The sequence below is a fragment of the Haemorhous mexicanus genome, chromosome 8, assembly GCF_027477595.1.
Source record: "Haemorhous mexicanus isolate bHaeMex1 chromosome 8, bHaeMex1.pri, whole genome shotgun sequence".
Taxonomy (NCBI): domain Eukaryota; kingdom Metazoa; phylum Chordata; class Aves; order Passeriformes; family Fringillidae; genus Haemorhous; species Haemorhous mexicanus.
Genome location: NC_082348.1, coordinates 3735394 through 3753924, shown reverse-complemented (window position 1 = coordinate 3753924; position 18531 = coordinate 3735394). Strand labels below are relative to the sequence as shown.

General features: G+C 39.0%; 1 protein-coding gene across 13 annotated transcripts in view; it reads right to left on the bottom strand.

Moving 5' to 3' along the window:
• Positions 1-18531, bottom strand: part of GTDC1 (glycosyltransferase like domain containing 1) — a 170129-nt gene that overhangs the window by 56419 nt on the left and 95179 nt on the right. The window contains exon 2 of one of the 13 annotated variants that reach the window (XM_059852530.1): positions 1520-1719. The exons of the other annotated variants lie outside the window; for them this stretch is intronic. The gene's annotated coding sequence lies outside the window, so the exon portion shown is untranslated. The remainder of the gene's footprint in view (positions 1-1519; positions 1720-18531) is intronic. 13 annotated transcript variants of the gene reach the window in all.

The following is an 18531-nucleotide window of genomic DNA, read 5'->3' as shown; positions in this document are numbered from 1 at the left end:
TGATTTAGACAGGTTGATGCTCCTTCCCATTTGCCCATAGGAAAGTCTATCTCTGTTGTTCTTCCTCCATTTAGACCAACAACACCCTTAGACTGAACTAACTGGTTTCCTCTGCCAAGAAAATAATGATACTGGTAAAAGTAATATTTAATTTTACAGCTTATTTGAGTTAATAATAGAGCACATCTTTCCTTAGATATTCTCAGGAGTTGCCAAATGTTTGGAAATAAACTTAGTGCAAAAGGACAGTGTTCACCTCATGTCTTACTGAGATACTGGAGTATAAAACCCCACATTATCTCTCTTCTTACAGCTTCATCTCCATTAAATACAATAATTGGAAAAGAGTTCAAAAAACTTTTCAATGTTGCTTTTACTAATGTGCTTCATTTCCCTTCTTCTTTGGACGATTATGCCCAGAATAGCTTACAAGATTAAGCTGAGGTAATATTAAAATATTTTTTACTCTAAATATTTCATGCTTGTCCTTTACTATTGTCACCACAGGACATGAGAATATGAAATTTAGCTCCACTCAGTAAAGCTTCTTTTAAAAGCCACAGGTCTCCTAATGACCACAAAATATTTATAAACTATTAAAGATATTTTAGCATTTTTAACAAGGGATATGGACGCATGGTATTTTTGTAATAACAGACCTTATAAACTTGCATTCCATTCAAATCTTGGAATTTACAGCCATTCCTATCATTAGGTTCCTGTCAAAAATAGGACTAGCATATTTATGTGTCTTCTGATCTAACAGACACCAACAAAGCACCATAAAACTCACCTCTCAGACATGCTCAAAAGATCTTTTAGCATTTGAGTTCAAAAAACCCAATCAGCTCCTCCTCCTTTGCACTGGGCACTCATGAAAGAGCTGCTTTCACCAAAAATGGCAGATTTACATTAGGAACTAGAAACAGGAAGGACCTTACAAGATCCTCTTCTACCTCCAACAGCTCTCCACCATGAAGGAGCTGTGTCTACTTTCCACCATTTTTGATGTGTTTTTCAGAGGAAAGCAAATTGATTTCCACAGAGAAGAGAAGCAGGAGGAAGGAGATAGAGAGGGGCAGAGATAGCGAGTGATGCAGCTGGACCTGACTCCAGCAAATGAGAATGGATTTGGGAATTGTGGATATGTTTTAGTGGAGAGCCAATGAAAGCTTGGAAGGTGAAGATCTTAAGGACAAGACCTGCACCCAGGCTAACCATGAGCCTCTGCATGCTCTAATATTTAATTACATGTCTATAACTGCAATTCCAGTCCCAGGTCTGGAATCAATGGACACGGGACCACAGAGCAGGGTCTGAGTCAAAGGGGAGCTCACCCAGTGACTGTGTCCTGCTGTGGAAGCCACCTCACCACAGGGCTGCAGAGCCCTCTGGCTTGGGTAGAGGCATTTCTTAAATCAACTGCACACTGTCTGTCCTGCCTGGATGAAAATCAGCATAATGATCCAGGCAGCTCCTCCAGCTGCCTCTTGACACACACAGCACAGAGAGTACTGACCTCTGAAGGGCTTTTCTGGGCTCTAAAGATTGTGTGTTCACACTCCTGGCTGTTTCTTGTGGAGCAGAATGGGTAAGGCCTTTGCAATGTGGTTAGACACGGGAGGACAGAGTCACACAGCGCCCAGATGCACTCTCGGCTGAACGTGAAGAAGGTTCCGCATTAGCACTGCCAGAGACAACTCCATCCATTCTTTGAGCCTGAAATCAAACATTGAGGTATCAAATACGCCAGCAGAGTTCACAGAACTGCTGATGCTTCAGCTGGAGCTTATTTTTCAGTGGGAGATAAAAGGTGATTCTCTGTGCTAGGGATCATCACAGGATAAATTTGTTGTAGCCGACTGCACTGATACAATAGCGCTGCCAATGCGTGGTGAAACTTAATCCCTCTGAAGACACACGAGCTTCTTTAAAGTTCCAAACCTATACCATTGAAAAACATCCTACTACTCTCTATTCAGGGGTGCTTTTCTCTCAGCTGCTCTTCTCATCCTTTTTGCTATTTGTATTTATTTAAATGGAGCCCCGATTAAACCAGACCTGTAAATAACTCACTGCTCTTGGTCATTCTCTATTTAACCACTGAAATTTTGCACAACCAGTTTTGATACACCCAGATATAAACCACTTTTCTTGTGATGATTCAGACAGCAGTTTTCATACACATTTGAAAACTCAGACACCATCTTGCTACAATGACAGAGTGGCATTCCACCTCCAAATGTAGCTCCAGAGGTAAATCACACATATAAGAAAATCCAAACAAATGCAGCAAACATCTCATGGAGGAACAGGAATGCTACAAAGAAAATAATCAAAAATCTCTAAAAGCAACATGTCCACACAGCTTATCTTTAAAACTCTACTCTGTAAAGAGTCAAAGTTTTCTTTTAAAAGTTAAAGGTGTACAGAAAATTTAAAAAAAAAAAAAACAACTGAGAGGATTTTTTTTTCTTTTTTACGATCTCCAATGTAGAGCATGCTTGGATCAAGCTTCTTCACATTAGAAATTCAGGTCTTGCCTGTCCTGGGAGGATGAATGGTGACTAGGGATCTGGAGTGAAATGACCACATTATCACAAGGAAAAAAAATGTGAAAAGTGAGTAACTGAGTGCAGAGCTGCTCTTTGGTGAGCTTTGCATTGGGTTTGCTTTATTAACCAGTGCTGATCTTGTTCAGCCAATAAATAAAAACAAGTCAGATGACCGATTTGCCTCTTTGCCTCAATACCCCTTACAGTCAAAGTGCAGAAGATGAAAATGAACTTGCTCTAACACACATTGGTCTTCCCTATGTGTGTTGGGTGCAAACAGCATAAACATTTTACAGTCCTCGAAATTAAAAAAAGCAGTGAAAATATCAAAAAGAAATGATTATCATAAAACAAAAACTTTTCTCCAAGTTTCCTTTATGCATCACAGGGCAACAGAAATCATAGACCTTGTGTGAAAAAAAAATGGAAAAAAAAATCACTTTTTTTTCTGCTGGCTCTTTTCAAGTCTCCTTTCACATTTGAGAATCCTCCTGTAAAGAGGATTTTTTGACTGTCTTAAAAGAGGACCCTCATTTACCTATTATTCAATACTGATTTAAATTACTAGGTTTCTTAAGTTTCTGACCTCCTGTATTTTATGATGTATTTAAAACACTTTGACTCTTATGAACCATTTAATTAACAAGATAATAACTGCACATTTGTCCTACTTGCCATTCACCAAAGTTAAGTTTCAACATTACTTCTGAAACTATCCTCCATGCCTGTCATTCACCAGCTTTTATTTCAAATTACAGAGGGCAAAAAATTGTCCTTGATTATTCCTATGATATTGATGACACCAACACATGGCACTGGAAAAACTGAGGAAGGAATTTGCCATTTTTTCAGTCTATGGATAGTGTTTCATGGCTGGAAGAAGAAATCAGATTCTCAGATGATATAAATTGCTACCACTGGCTTACAGGGAGCTGCAAATCTTTAGGTCAGATGAAAATCTGTTGCACAAACCATGGCTGCCCCAAGAAACCATTCAGAAACAATCTCTGTGCCTTCTGCACCCAAACACCACCCAGGGAACAGATCACAGTCGTGAGGAAACAAAGATCTCTGAGCTGCATAAAAAATAAAAAAATCTCTGTATTAGGCTCAGTATTATACTGTTATTTTGGTTACAAGATTTATGGCACGCTTTCTACCCAACTAAAGCAACTCACAAATGCTGCATCTACTTGGTAATTTGGCTTCATCAATAAAAGGGAGTCTCTGTCAGAATCAGATGCTTATTTTTCAGGATCAAGGAATCCATGTCATAACAGTGTTAAAAGTGTTAAAACACTTTCATGTGCTTAATGGACTCAACTCCACTTGTGCTGGAAATGGCCTTTAGGTCTGCATTATAAATGCCCCATTTTCTGGTTGTATTTTAAAAACTTTAAAAAATAAGTGTCTGCTGGACACAGCAGTGCCCATAACACAAACCTTTATTTGGAGAACACAACTGCCTTTCTGAGACTGACCTGAGCAGGGTCCTGGTGTAGGAGCACCAACATGGGTTGAAAAATGTCTCTCTGAGGTTGGGATTTGAACAGAAATTCAGGGTTCCTATGGAAGGCACAAAGTACAGGTGTTGCTGCCTTGTGAATTGATGCAAGAGAGGAATTAAGGGAATAACAGAGAGATTCCTTTCTTTTCAACCACTTTGCTGATAAACCTGCCTAAATAATCAACTTTGGTACTGTCTCAGACACTATGGCTCAATTCTTCTGAACTATCTCAACAGTCCATGCATTTGAGGAATTTGTCCCACGAACATCAGCCTCTAACAAAGGGAGGGAAAGGAAAAAATAAACTATAAGACTGTCTCAAAAATTCAGTCGTTGGCTTCGACTGACTGCCCCAGAAATAGGTTCCACTTGAAATGTGAAATCTTGATGGTTAGTAAATAAACTGAGCACACTGGGCTCCTACAAGCTCAAGAGTGTGTGCACACACAGGCATGCATGAGCACACACGTGGAAAGGACTTCTGCTCAATCCTTTGTAGGAAACCAGCAGATGACAAATACTTGTGAGCTACTTAGAAATGTGGTTTCATAGCTCAGTCCTCAGGGGCTTGAGAACTTCGCTCATCACGTCTCTGGGGCATTACACAGTAATCTCTGAAAAACTGCATGCTAGATTAGCTCTGAGGGTATTTCTGATGATTGAAGGCACTGAGGATCTTCACATTTACGTGGCTTGATGAAGACCAGCACCTCCCAGTCAGAAGTCCAGCACTCTGGGAGGGGTCAGGGACTTTAGAAAGCAGACAGCAGCAGTGTAAATCTGCCAGAATATCTCAAAGGCAGAAAAACCCACAACCACCTCTTTCCACAGGAACATTCAAACAGCTCTACTGATTCCACCACAAGGCAAGTTCTTACTTCCTACATCTCAGCTTTACATTGCTGCCTCATGCTGTATTTGCAGCACGTGCTACCATTAATAGTGGCAGTATGTAGGCAGCTCTGGGGACACATCCCCATGACATCCACAGTCCAGAGCCTTCAATTTCACTCAATTCCTCATTTATCCCCTCCCTCAGCCAGAAGAACTCTGCATGACCTGCAGCATCTCTGTATCCTCACTGCTGCCATGTTGTAAAGGTGGTGACTAAAGAGAGGTCACCACACAAACTCTGGTAGAGGAACAGCTGACCAGGAGGTAGATGCCAGAGATGTCACAGTGCTTTTATGGTTTCTCCAAGTAATACTACAAAATGCACAGCATTACACAGTTTAGGTGTATTAAACTAAAGGAACTGCTCCCTGCTGAAAAGTCCTGATAAATAATGTAACTTAGGATTACCTTTAGAATACCTTCCTAAGATCTAATCTAAATCTACCTCTTCATCTTAAGGCCATCTCCCCTCATAGGCATAACCAAGGCATAATTGTTGCACCATCATCCCACAGAAAAGTGACAATTCTATTTTGCTGGTAAAAGCTGTGATGACTATTATTCTAAAAGCTGTGCAATTTTACTATGAGACCATATCAATTAGAGGTGGAGTACATCAACTCTGCCTTCTAACCAGTGCAATAATCCACCCCAGGGGAGTTTACTATACACTTAATAGTAGATTTGCTCAATATTCTACAAATAGACACCAATACCTTCAGAAAAATTATGCTTTTCATCCTGTTTCTACTGACGTTTCTTCTGTCACATGCCACAGAAATATTTTGACAAATACAAGAATATTTTATAAAGATGCATAAAAGCAATGAACTACAAAACAGTCTTGTTTATGAGAACATCAACATATTATCCTCATTCTTTTGAATGAGAAAAAGCCACAGATCTGTCAGGTTAAGAACATTATCTTCACATTGACAGGAAAATAGATGTAGATGACTGAAAAATTATTTCCCCTATATTAAGAAATAAACCTCAGCACAGCAAAGTTCCTACAGAATAAAAAACCCTCGATGGCTATGAGAAGACAGGCAAAGAACAGAAGACTGATGATACAGCTGCCTGCTGCCCCAAAAATGAGTGAGCACCTAAAAACCTTCATGATTTATTATGAACATAGCTGGGGCTCTGAGAGAGCACTGAGACGTTACCTCCAGCCTGTCTCATTAACAGGTTAAATTCTGCTGTTAAAATTGTTTATGTGTTTCACCTCTTTCCAACCAGCTGAACAATGCCCTGTTAGAACACAGAATGAGAAGTGCATGGTTTCAAGGCTGGGACAATCCTTGGCGAGCACATTTAAACTTAACGTGAACCTGGGTGCAATTTAAAAGCCAGGGGAGGAGGTGACAATAGAAAGGTTGTTATGGGAAGCACAGGAACAGCACTGCTGAGAGAGGATACAACCCCACCTTTCCACTTAAGAATCAAATACAAAAGAACCATCAAAACTAACACGGGAAGAGCTGTGACAGCAAGCACTTCACATCACATTCCGTGGGCAGATGACACAAACCCCACACATGAAAAACACTAAAATACACAGGCAAGTTCAGTGAGATCAAACTTTTTTTTTCCACACTCTCTAAAGCCATTCTAACATTATTCTGAGCATTACACCATTCATGGTGACAGTGCTCATTGTGGTTTTTTGACACTGGAAGTTCCTTAAGAGGAGGTTCAAACACCATTTATCAGCAACATAGCCTAATGCTACATATATATATATATATATATATATACACACACACACACACACACACACACACATATATATATATAGTTTGTTCACTCCATCCTTCTGTACACACTGATATTCAAAGGTAAAAACTGTAAATAAATTTAGAGTGTTACACTGAATACCAGATTTCTGCACCTGGGTTTGATTCCTGACTGTCAGTGGTTGTACAAGGAAAATCATCTTCAAGTTTAATTGTCAGTGTATAGTCATATTAGTGACATTATCACTGAAATTAAGGATACCTGATTTTCAGAAACAAAATCATTTACTGGCAGATCTTCAGGCACGAAAGAAATCTAAATTTAAGCAACACACTGAATAACACTTCCAGTAATTATGTACATGGATCTGCCTGCAGATTCCCAGGTATCTCCTTATGCTGAATTTTCATTTAAAAATATTTCCAATATTTTCCTTTCCAGCAGCTTTGCTCACCCTTTAGTTACTGCCTAGCCTCAGGAGACTTCAGCAGGGTCAGACCAGTACCTCCATGTTCCCATGTGCAATGATTCCTGACATTTTAACGGATATTTACATCTGTATTAACTTTATACATTTAGAAATAAATAAAGTGCAGCTCCTCACTCCTCATACAGCTATATAAAAAGAATTGCAGAGCTGTTTTCATGGGTACACACTAAGTCTTAATAACTAAAATAACTAATTGTTCCAAATAATTTCTTCTGACATGCAGCAGTAGTACTTCTTGCAACCCACTTTATTCATCTGCAGTAATTCATCCCATTCAGAAGACCAGGATTTAAAAATAATATTTAAACAAGGTTGAGTATAACAACTAAAAGGTGCCCACAAGAGACGTATTTAAATGCCTGCTAAATATATTTACCAAAGTCAACAGCGAAGTTTTATTTGGCAATTCTGCATTTTAAAGCTATTGTCTCAATTAGGCCAAAAAGGAGGATACTGCTTATGACTGCAAGTCTCTGCCTGCATTCATTTATTGTTCAGTTCACAGTCTCTGAATACAACACAATCCTCCAACGGAGTCAGCTTTCATAATTCAGCAGTACAAAGTCTGCAAACACATGTAACCTAGATCCATATTTCACAGTGACAGCATATGATAGCAGAATGTGAAGTATTAATGCTAGTGTCACTACAGTCCTACACTCTACTGCACTTTAAGAGAAAGCAGCTGCTGAGATGAAATGTGTGCCAACTGTCTGAAGACAGAAACATAAGAAACATTCCTTCTGTTACAAAGGGAGAGACACACACAAACAGACTTTCCTTTAGACTCAACAAGCACAAAGTTTCTTACTTTTGCCTTTTACGTTTCTATTTCGGAACCGCTCGCGCGCTGCGAGAGAGACGTGCCTGGGTGGGAGTCCCAGCCTGGGCACAGAGCAGCTCCTGAGGCACTGCAGGCTTGGGTGAGGGTGATGCATCTGTACAGGAACTGCTGGAATGGCGACACCAATCTGGCACAATTCTCCAGAATCAGTTACAGAATCATGGAATCACTGATTCATTTAGGTCGGAAAAGCCCTCTGTGATCATTGAGTCCAACCATTCTCCCAGCAATGCCAAATCCTCACATGGCTTTTAAATCCCTCCAGGAATGAGGACTCCACCACTACCCTGGGCAGCCCATGCCAGAGCTGGACAGCCCTTTTGGTGAAGAATTTTTCCCTAATATCCAATCTAAACCTTTCCTGTTGCAACTTGATTCTGTTCCCTCTCATCCCGTCACTTATTACCTGAGGGAAGAGCCTGACCCCTGCCTGGCTTCACCCTCCTGTCAGGGAGTTGTAGAGGGTGATTAAGTCTCCCCTGAGCCTCCTTTCCTCCAGCAGCTCCATCAGCCACTCCTAATATAGCCAAAAAAAGCCAATTACCATCAAATTTTAGATGAGATATGAGATATAAACATCAAGAATGCTGGTTAGAGATGCTTTAGAACTTCCCAGGAATGCTACAGCAGCTTTTCAATAACCAAAGCAGTGAAAGAGTCTCCTGCCTGCAAACATCTTTGTCCTCACCCATCCTTGTGTTGTGCACCTGCTACTGAGACTTAATTGGACTAAGGGACATGCTACAGAACTGTAAATCGGATTAATAAGGTGTGTTTTTTAAATCTATTCTCAACATAGAGAACAGTGGAGAACTTGCTCTCCTTGATTTGTGTCTAGTCCTGGAGCAACACCACCAAGTGATCTCCCACACGGTGTATCACCACCTTTTACACCCAGTGCTACAATAAGAGTGTGACATAATCTGAAACGTTCGGCTGTAATTCACTTAAAAACTACTACAACCTCATTGACCTCCTTATCAAACAATTTATTGTGCATTTACAGACTGGACAATGAAATAGAAGAGGTAAGGTATTAATGGTGACACTATTTGGCAAGCTCATAGCACAGTTCATTCAAAAGGCAATTTTAAAATTGAATGAAGAGGTTTGACTAGGCAATAAAAACAGCCACAATGCCAGTGAACAGTACTTAGGAGGAAAGCCTCTAATTATCCTATTTATAAATCAACAGCAATTTTACTGATGACTTCTTCTCAAACTTGATTAAAATAACTTCAAAAAATTAAAAAATAATCAGATCATATTTATTTTATTAAATTATGATTTTAAAGCGTTATTGATTCCCTTCATAAATGAAAATGATAAAAAACTTGAGGACAAGAATGAGGCAACATTTTTTAAGAGAAACATTTGTACAACACTCTGCAACATAATTATAGTGCTGCCCTTGGGGAAGGGGATTTTATTTTATAATGAGAATGTTTACACTGTTATGGGGTTCAATCTATCTGGGAGGGAAGGTTAAACTTCTTTCCATTAAAGACAGGCTTATAATGAAAAGCTCTGAAAGGAGAATGGAGTCTAATATAGTAGATGTAATGGCCTATTAAATGATTCACACACACAAAATGAATCAAATTCATTGTATCTTACTGCTCTTTTATGACAAAATTGTTGAAAAAATAAAACTATTGTCAAGATAATTGCATATTACATATACTGTATTACTGTAACTACTATTCTTATTGGGTGACCCAGAGTCCACATTTTAGGGACGTTAATAGGACATTACATTTTAAATACTTTATAGTATTGGAATGTTGCACAGAAATCCCACTTTCACTCTGAAGGCAGAAATCAATTCAGACTTTAAGTCATGCTGCAATTCTGCATCATTCTTTTTCAATTAAGTTTTTGCATACATTCTTTATGATGTCATTTCTGCATTCCTGCAACAGATGTTTGTTTATATCCCAATTTACCCAAATGCTGCCGTACTAGTCCCTGAATGTAACCTCTACAACCAGCTTGTGTTTCCAAACACACAGCACAAGAAATTTTTCCTTAAACTTGTCCCCTCAATCTACTGCTAAAAATCACCATCTCTGAGCATCACACAATAATGGACCTTGGTCTTACAGGAGCTTGAATGCATCAAAAATACAAGAAGAAATTAAATAAAAAGTCATGGTACACCTCTAAAAAATAAAATTATATATAAGAAAGTCAAAAAGCAGTAAACATTTGGGATTTCCATGAAGGACTGAAAATTTTACATGAGATGTATAATACAATATTTTGGGCTACAACTAAGAGCTGTGCAATAATAATGACTGTTCATTAAGGAGCTGGTCTTGCAAACACACAGGCAGACTGACAAAATCTACATGACTGCAGCCAGTCACCCACAGAACTGTCCATATGTGCTCAGGCACACGAATATTAAACATCAGAAACCTTGGGTTATCTTTTTCTGATAAATGCTTCTAAAATACTGGCTGCATTATTTTCACACGTTGTAAAGTACCAGGATGTACCTGTATTATCATAATGCAAGTGAAAGCACAAATAATACAGGACTGAGAATATTTTGGGCACTTTTACCCAGTAAATAAAAACACAATCATCAGGGTCAGAGTGATTGCTGTTCCGGACTAATGGACAAAACTCGGGATATCATAGACAGTAAAAACTTCAAATTTTCAAAGTTTATAGAAGACTTTGCAGGTATCCCAAGACCTTAAAAATACCTCAGAATCTCAAATAATTTCAACTGAGTTGAATAAAAAATAAGCCAGAAAATGTCATCTGAAGGCATTTAGATTTCTCATGGGAGGACAATCCTGCAGAAGTAGATCCTTATATTTCAAGGAATAAAAGACTTCAGCATTTAAGCATCAGATGCTTAAGTTAAGCATTTGAAGGTTCACACACTTTTCTGAGCCTTTTCCAATATTAAGAATATTTGAACATGTTTGTTATTCTTTATGATATAGGGGAGAAGTTTATTTGCTTCTATCCAGCTTCACTGGAGAACTTGCTGAGTGGGGGTGAAAATTCCACCAGTTCTCATCTACAACTGGCTATGGAAACTTGCACATTTTAAACACTTCCTAGGCTAACCAAACTCTATGAATTTTTTTAATATCACTTAAAGCCAGACTAAAATCTATTTCACAGCACAAGACCATTTTTTTAAAGCTTTTAACATAAAAAATTGAGGCAAGAAAAAATATAATTCAAAAATATTTTAATTACAGGAAGGTAGGTGAAGATTTTCAGTTTTGTGTTCCTATTAACAGAATTCAAGGTAACATAAATAATCCAGATTTTACAATCTGAAGTGAGATTATTTCTCCTGCAGGACACATCCTCCTCCAGAAGGCAAGTCCCAGTTCCTAAGCACCATGCTTAAGGAAGCCAGCATAAGAATGTAAGAAATTAAACCAGAGTATTTTCAGAAAGAAAAGTGGTGGAATAAATAGCAATTGAGCAACCTGGTCCAGGGGCAGGTGTCCCTGCCCATGGTAGGGGGGATGAAATGAGATGATCTTTTAAGTGCCTTTCAACCCAAACCATTCTGTGATTCCATGAACTCCCCCTGCTTATAAAAGTAAGATACCTTGAGGAGAACAAGTTCTACCCATGAACAAGATTCTTTCCTATTAAAATTAACAAAGTAACCACCCACAGCTATGTGACACATAAAGAGATGGAGAAATTACCAATGTAAGAAGGTGGCAAAATATGAATCAAAAATGGCACAGGTTGTTGAGGCCAAAATTCAGTTCTTTTCCAAAGGTTCAGTCCGGACTGAAATGAGAAATCTGAAAGGTAGCTCAATAGACAGAGAATACGAAACAGAGAAATCAGCCCATTAAATAACTGGACTCCTAATTTACCATGGAGGAGCCACTCCAAGACAGTTTCTGGTGATGATCCATGTCAGACAAGGTAGACTGGCTTGGAAGGATGCTCTGAACAGTTTCACATTGCAAGACTAAAGGCCTCAGCTGCTCTTCTTGGAGTGAAATAATGCCAATAACACACATTATCCAGCAAATGCTTTTCAACTGAGGAACTCAGGACTAAGTGCATGTGGGATGAACACTCACTTAACAACCTCCAGCAGAGAAGGTTCATCAAATCAGCCACTTATTTTCTCCTTCTCCTCATATCTGCTTCCAAAAGCTTCCTCCTCTCTATATTACAACTGCACCCCTATTACTGCACTGGAATAACGCTGACACACCAAACTTGTTTATTGGTTGCCCACAGCCATGCAGGAAGATGAGCTGCACATCCTCCCGAGTTACTGTGCTTGAGTATCTCCACTTCCCCAACAACTGCTCTGTGGGTACTTTGATTTTCTACATGAACAGGGGCATCATGCCAATTCACAAAAGGTTAAAAGAGAGAAAAGTAAATACCAGAGCTTGGACCTCTGAAGACACTGAGGTGTTCAAGTCAAATTTCATATACCTAAACAAAGCATCTTCATCACTGTGAGGCATCCTCCTAGTTAGCATTCACTTTAGGAATTCCAAGTTAACAAATGCTCTCCATTTTTTCCTCAAGGAAAATCCATTTGTTTTCTTTATAGTAGGTCTTTTAAAAGGGAGTCATAACTGATGGATTACAACATGTTCCTACCTTTTCAATCTGAATTTCATAAGAATAAAATAAACCACAAATGAAAGTGCTTGTACCAGGCACGTTGAACCTTTCTTCTTCTATTAGCATATCAGTCTGCAATCATAACTAGATCAATAGCAAAGATATCTGCTTAAAAGAGCACCATGCTTTCTTTTGTCAGAAATTCATTACTTTTTATTAGGGTCATTGCTTGAAAACTTCAAAACACCATATGGACCTAATTGTGGTTTATTTTGGCAAAAAGGAAGACACTGTAGAACAATTGAGGCATTACATTCTACAATTCCATTACTTTCATCCCTCTCCGTTTTATTACTGTGTCATTAAAGGCAACTTGAGTGAGCGAAGAATTATAGTGTCATGTGTACGGGCTAGTAGATTAATAACAAAACACACTCAAGTTTAAAGGTATCTAACAGCTGTTTTCATTATTTTGTGTAAATACGCTTGAAGCATATCTATCTGATTAGTGGATAGAGTGCTCTTCTCTGTCACATGCCATGGGCACTGCTATGTGCAAGTAATCAAAGTGCTCAGAAAATGAGTTTACATTGTTCACTGCTGAAATACACAAATGTCAGAAAGTGACTGCGCATCAAAGCTTAGGCAAATCAGCTGCTGCAAACAAACAGACTCCAATGCACATCGCAGCTTTAAAGATTCCTCTGCAGCACAATGAGTGAACAGGACTTATTGCCAGCCCAAATGAAGTGATGCTCGTGGAATAATAAGTCACCAACGTATAGATGTGCTGGCAAGTCCAGCACTGGGTACCACTGAAATGAGCTCAGCTGCTTCCAGAACCAGAGATACAATGGTTTACTATCATAAATATGTTCTGATATTAAGCAACTTTATGGATCTCACACAAGGTCTCACTAGAAAACAAACAAACAAACAAAAAAAAAAAAACCAACTTTTTTTACTTTCTAATATTTCTACTTTTTTTTTTTTAATTTTTAATCGTGACTCTTTTACCAGGAACCCTGTCAGCTGATTCCTCCATTTATTGGCAACAAAAAGACAACAGTTAAGGCACACAAAAAGGGTCAAATCCTCTCTTTTCCATATATAGTCACATCACTCAAGATGGATAATTCAAACTCAGATGGCAGATAACACAAGTGAACTCTGAATCCAAGAGACGTGCGATGAAGTTTGAGAAAGGACAGATAAGATTTCAGTCACTGAAAGGAATTACTGCATAAAAAGCTCTTCTTTCTGTCCTCCATTTGCTTCTAGCACAGATTGAGGCAGTTTTAGTATTAAAACTCCTCTACATAAGGATGAAAGTGAAAGAGCCCTACAGACTCATCAAAACAAGAAAGTTAAAATAAACTCATTCTGACTCCAATGAGCTCAATGGAATAATTTTATCCAAATGCTTCAGTGAGCAAAAGTAAACTGAGGCAAAACAGAGAAGGATGCTTAGAGAGCCACAAGACTCAAACACTTTGCCTGACTGGTTTTAACTGAGGCACATCTCACCTAATGCTTTCCCAAATCCCTGTGGTTGTCAACCCTTTGGTACCACTTCTACTTATCTTCTGAGGGATGCCCAGGCTTCCAAAAAACAACATAATCTGTGAATTTGTTGACATCCCACCCCATTAAGAGTTCCAGACCAGGCTGGATGAGGCTTGGAGCAACCTGGTCTAGGGGAAGATGTTCCTGCCCATGGCAGGGGGTTGGAACCAGATGGTCTTTAAGGCCTCTGTCAACCCAAACCATTCCAGGATTTTATGATTCTAAGAGTGATGCCTTAAAAACTCCCTTGTTGCAAAGGCAAAGAAGAGGAGGGACAAAAAGCACTGGCCATGATGTGGTTTTCTTCAAAAGGACTAAAACGTCCAGATGAACCCAGTACAGTCAGACAAAAACATTCCCCTCACTCCTTTTCCCTTCCCACAATGGTCATTATGAATCCAACTAATAAAAATTCAGCCCATCCCAAACACAGTCAGAGGCTGGACAGATGAGCTGGATGTACCTTGCAGGACACTGCTCGTTGTGAAACACATGATTAATGATCTACAAGATCAATACTGTGCAGAACACAGAACAGGCTGGGCTGTTGTGTCTTGTACAGATGCTGAAAACTCAGGATCTCCTTCATGGACCAGTTCAGGTCTCAAAACTGAAGTCACAAAGTGACCAACTCATCGTCCATCTTTTTTCACCTTCATTTTGGGGATACCATCACAACAAACATCTGCAGCTCCCTGGCACTACTCCTATATTGTTTAACTAACCATTCTATGAATTTATCAAACTTGCATTTCAATAGTGTTTCAACATTCATTTCACAACTAAATGTGTCTCTGGAAAATAAAAATCAAACCAAGCAACCACCCTCCACACCCATTTTTTTACTTCCAGTCTCAGTCATTTAATAATGACCAATTTATACCTAGTGGATGTTGTAAGGATTATCCTGAAACTTAAATAATTCCTCCTCTTTCATGGCATTTATCCTCTGACTGTATTTATAAAGATTAACATATATCCCCTTCTCAACCTTTATTTTGCTAGGACAAGTGAACCATACTCTTTTAATCTGCTCTCATAATACAGATTCCCTAATCATCCTAGCAGCAATTCTCTACACCTGTTTCACAGTTTAAATTAATCTTTCTTGAGCACGGGTGACCAGAACAACATACTTTTTTTTTTTTCAGTGCTTTACACAGACAAATCAATCTGTACATTTAAAATATCTTTTCTATGGTGTATGAGATTCAGATACACTTTTTTAAAAAATTATACATATATATATATGGTATGGGGCAGCTATTTAGCTACACTAAATGTCAGCACATTTGTGCAAAACCTGCACAGCCACAAAGACTGGTCCACCTTTAGCACATCAAAGTGACCAAGGGAAGGAAGATCTGCCTGATTCTCTATTTAACACCTGTGAGAACCATCAGTTGCAGATGAAAAATGTTTAAGAGTTCAAAGGAGAACATGGCTATGAATAGCTTGGGGCTTTTTTGAGTGTCAAAGTCATAGAACTGACGATGTCATCTTGTTGCAGAACATTCATGATAAGTATTCTGCATTGAAGAGGGGAACATATCTAAAACCAAATCAATCCAGGAGAAATTAAATCTGAGGCTCTTCAACTGCTGCAGAACCAGCAGTAAGAGACCTGTGGCTTCCAGACAAAAAGAGCTGATAAGGAAGCACAAGTGGAAAGATGAGGGTTCTGGCTGTGAGACATCACACACCACTAACAGATGATCTAAAGTCTCTTCCAGCCCAAGGCTTTCCATGATTCTATGGAATCATTACTTCCATGGCTGGTTGGGCAGTAATGAAAATAGAGAGGATGTGGTCTGATGATGAGTCCAGTGTTTTGGGGGGAAAGAAATATATACAGCAGGTCACAGATGGACAAAGTCCAGCTTTTTGCAAGCCTTACCTGAGCACTGCTTAGGAGTCAACTTAAAGAAAAATGGCACCTTTTTATGAGGAATCCACTCTAATAGTTACCACAGATTGGATGATTCAACTTCATACCTAATTCCTTCTTCCTGGCTGTTGTTACTGCCTGTAACTTTGTTTGAAAATAATGAACTGAACGTAATGGTATCTTGTTTTATAATATCCAAAACTACTCTGCAGGAGAAAAGTATTTCTCAACAAAAAATGTCCCACTACTAAAAAAGGTAATCTAATCTAAGAGCTTTTTTTTCCTGTATACTTGAGGAAAACCTGGAGCTGCTGGCACAAGTCTAAAGGAAGCCACAAAGATGCCTCAAGGGCTGGAGCCCCTCTGCTATGCTATGGACAGACTGAAAAAGCTGGGAGTGTTCAGCCTTGGGAAGGGATGGATCCAAGGAGGATTTAGAGCCCCTTAAAGTGCTTAGAGGGGCTCCAAGAGAGCTGGAGAGGGACTTTGGACAAGGGCATGGAGTGAGAGGACAGGGAGAATGGCTTCCCACTGCCAGAGGGCAGGGATAGATGGGATATTGGGAAGGAATGCCTCCCTGTGAGGGTGGTGAGGCCCTGGCACAGAGTGCCCAGAGATGCTGTGGTTGCCCCTGGATCCCTGGCAGTGCCCAAAGCTGGGTTGGACAGGTCTTGGAGCACCCTGGGATACTGGAAGGTGTCCCTGCCATGGAAGGAGTAGAACAAGATGAGCTTTCAGGCTCCTTCCAACCCAAACCATTCTAAGGTAAGAGGCTGGGAAAACAGTCTTGGACTTGGATCTCCCACAGTTCTTCCACAAAGCATCCCTATGAGTTGGTGTTTGTAAGCCCAGGACTGATGAAGCCTCATTACCATTTAGAGATGCATCCTTTCCATAGTAAAGCAGAACAGCCTCCTACCTTAAAAGCACTTCTGGCACATTTACGTTGGAATTTTCATATCTTTAAATGTATGCTATCTGAATTATTTAAAGGGAAGAAGAGGAGGATTATTTCATCTGGGAGTCACAACTGAGCAGGGGGAATGTCCAAAATATAAAATATTAAGTAATTGCAAATGCAAAAAAAAAAAAAAAAAACCAAAAAAACACTCAAAAAAACAAACAAACAAAAAAAACCACAGGAAAAAACCGAAGTAGATTAAAACACTCCTTGAGCAACAAAGAAGTTATCTGTGATTTGGCAAAATTAAAAATCATTTAACTTCATCCCATTTGGTTAAGTATAAATAAAACATCAGCATTAAGTTGTTCTTACACATTACATAAAGGTCATCTCCATAGGACTGGAGAGCTATGCTCCAAGTTTCCTCTCCAATATGTGATTTTATGTATTCCATCCTGCAATTTTGTTCTCTTACTCTCTATAATTTCTATAGAACATCTTCATATCTTCCCCACTGACACTTCCATCTGACAGTACCTCTGACTGTAACTGGAATGGGTTGTCTGCAATCTTGCACACAACAGTGCCTGAAGCAGATCCAACACACATAAAGTTTCAGTCTCACATTTAATAACAATTTGCAAGGCAATCTATTTCACCACTCTTGTAAAAGGTGCTGTTTGTTTGGGTTTTGGTTGGTTTAGCTTTTTTCTCCCCAAACTAATGCTGCATTCAAGATGAAATGTGGCTTTTTCTAAAGGTACTGCCACTCCCCCACAACTAGGAACAGAGGTTCTTTCATCCTTTCAAAACTGATTTTTGACATTTTATATTCTTAGTGAAGAATCTCTAAAAACTCACATCTCCCTTCCTATTCTTTACATTTTCTGCAAAATTTTTAGCACAGTACCTGTTTCCTTTTATACTATATTGCAAGTACCCAGCATATTTAAACAATAAGGTTCTGTCACTGCCTCATGTAGCAACTAAGAAATAAGAAGCCCAACATGACTGCCTCCCTCTCTGTTACAATCCTGTAAGCATGAAATCCCTTTAAAGGAAAAAAAAAATCCACCTTCACTTCCATGCAATATTCATGAATTTTATAATAAAAAAATATGAAATTGTTCAAACGTTGAAGGGCAGTATTTTGAAATGCAAAATCCAGCAGGGACAGCCTTGTGTATAAAAACCATCTTTCACACATGCAAATGATTTACGTTCCTATGGATTGAAAGGGACCTGGACACAGCCAGACCACTCAATACCCAGAGTTAGTTTTGCACCACCTTTTCTACCCCTGTTAACATTGTATTCCCACCAAAAGCCCTCAGCTCCCCCCTGAGTGCAGGTAAAATGATGGCATTTAGTACTTTGCAGGATTCTACCACTAAGCAACAGCTTTTTTCCACTTTGAATAAAAGAAAAAAAAAAAAAACCACCAAACAAACCCACAGCTTTATTTTAAGTCTGCTGTGACAATTTTAACCAATTAAATTTAAATTTCACTGATTGTTATGACAACAATTTGATGCAAACTCTGAAAATATTTCATGTCTCA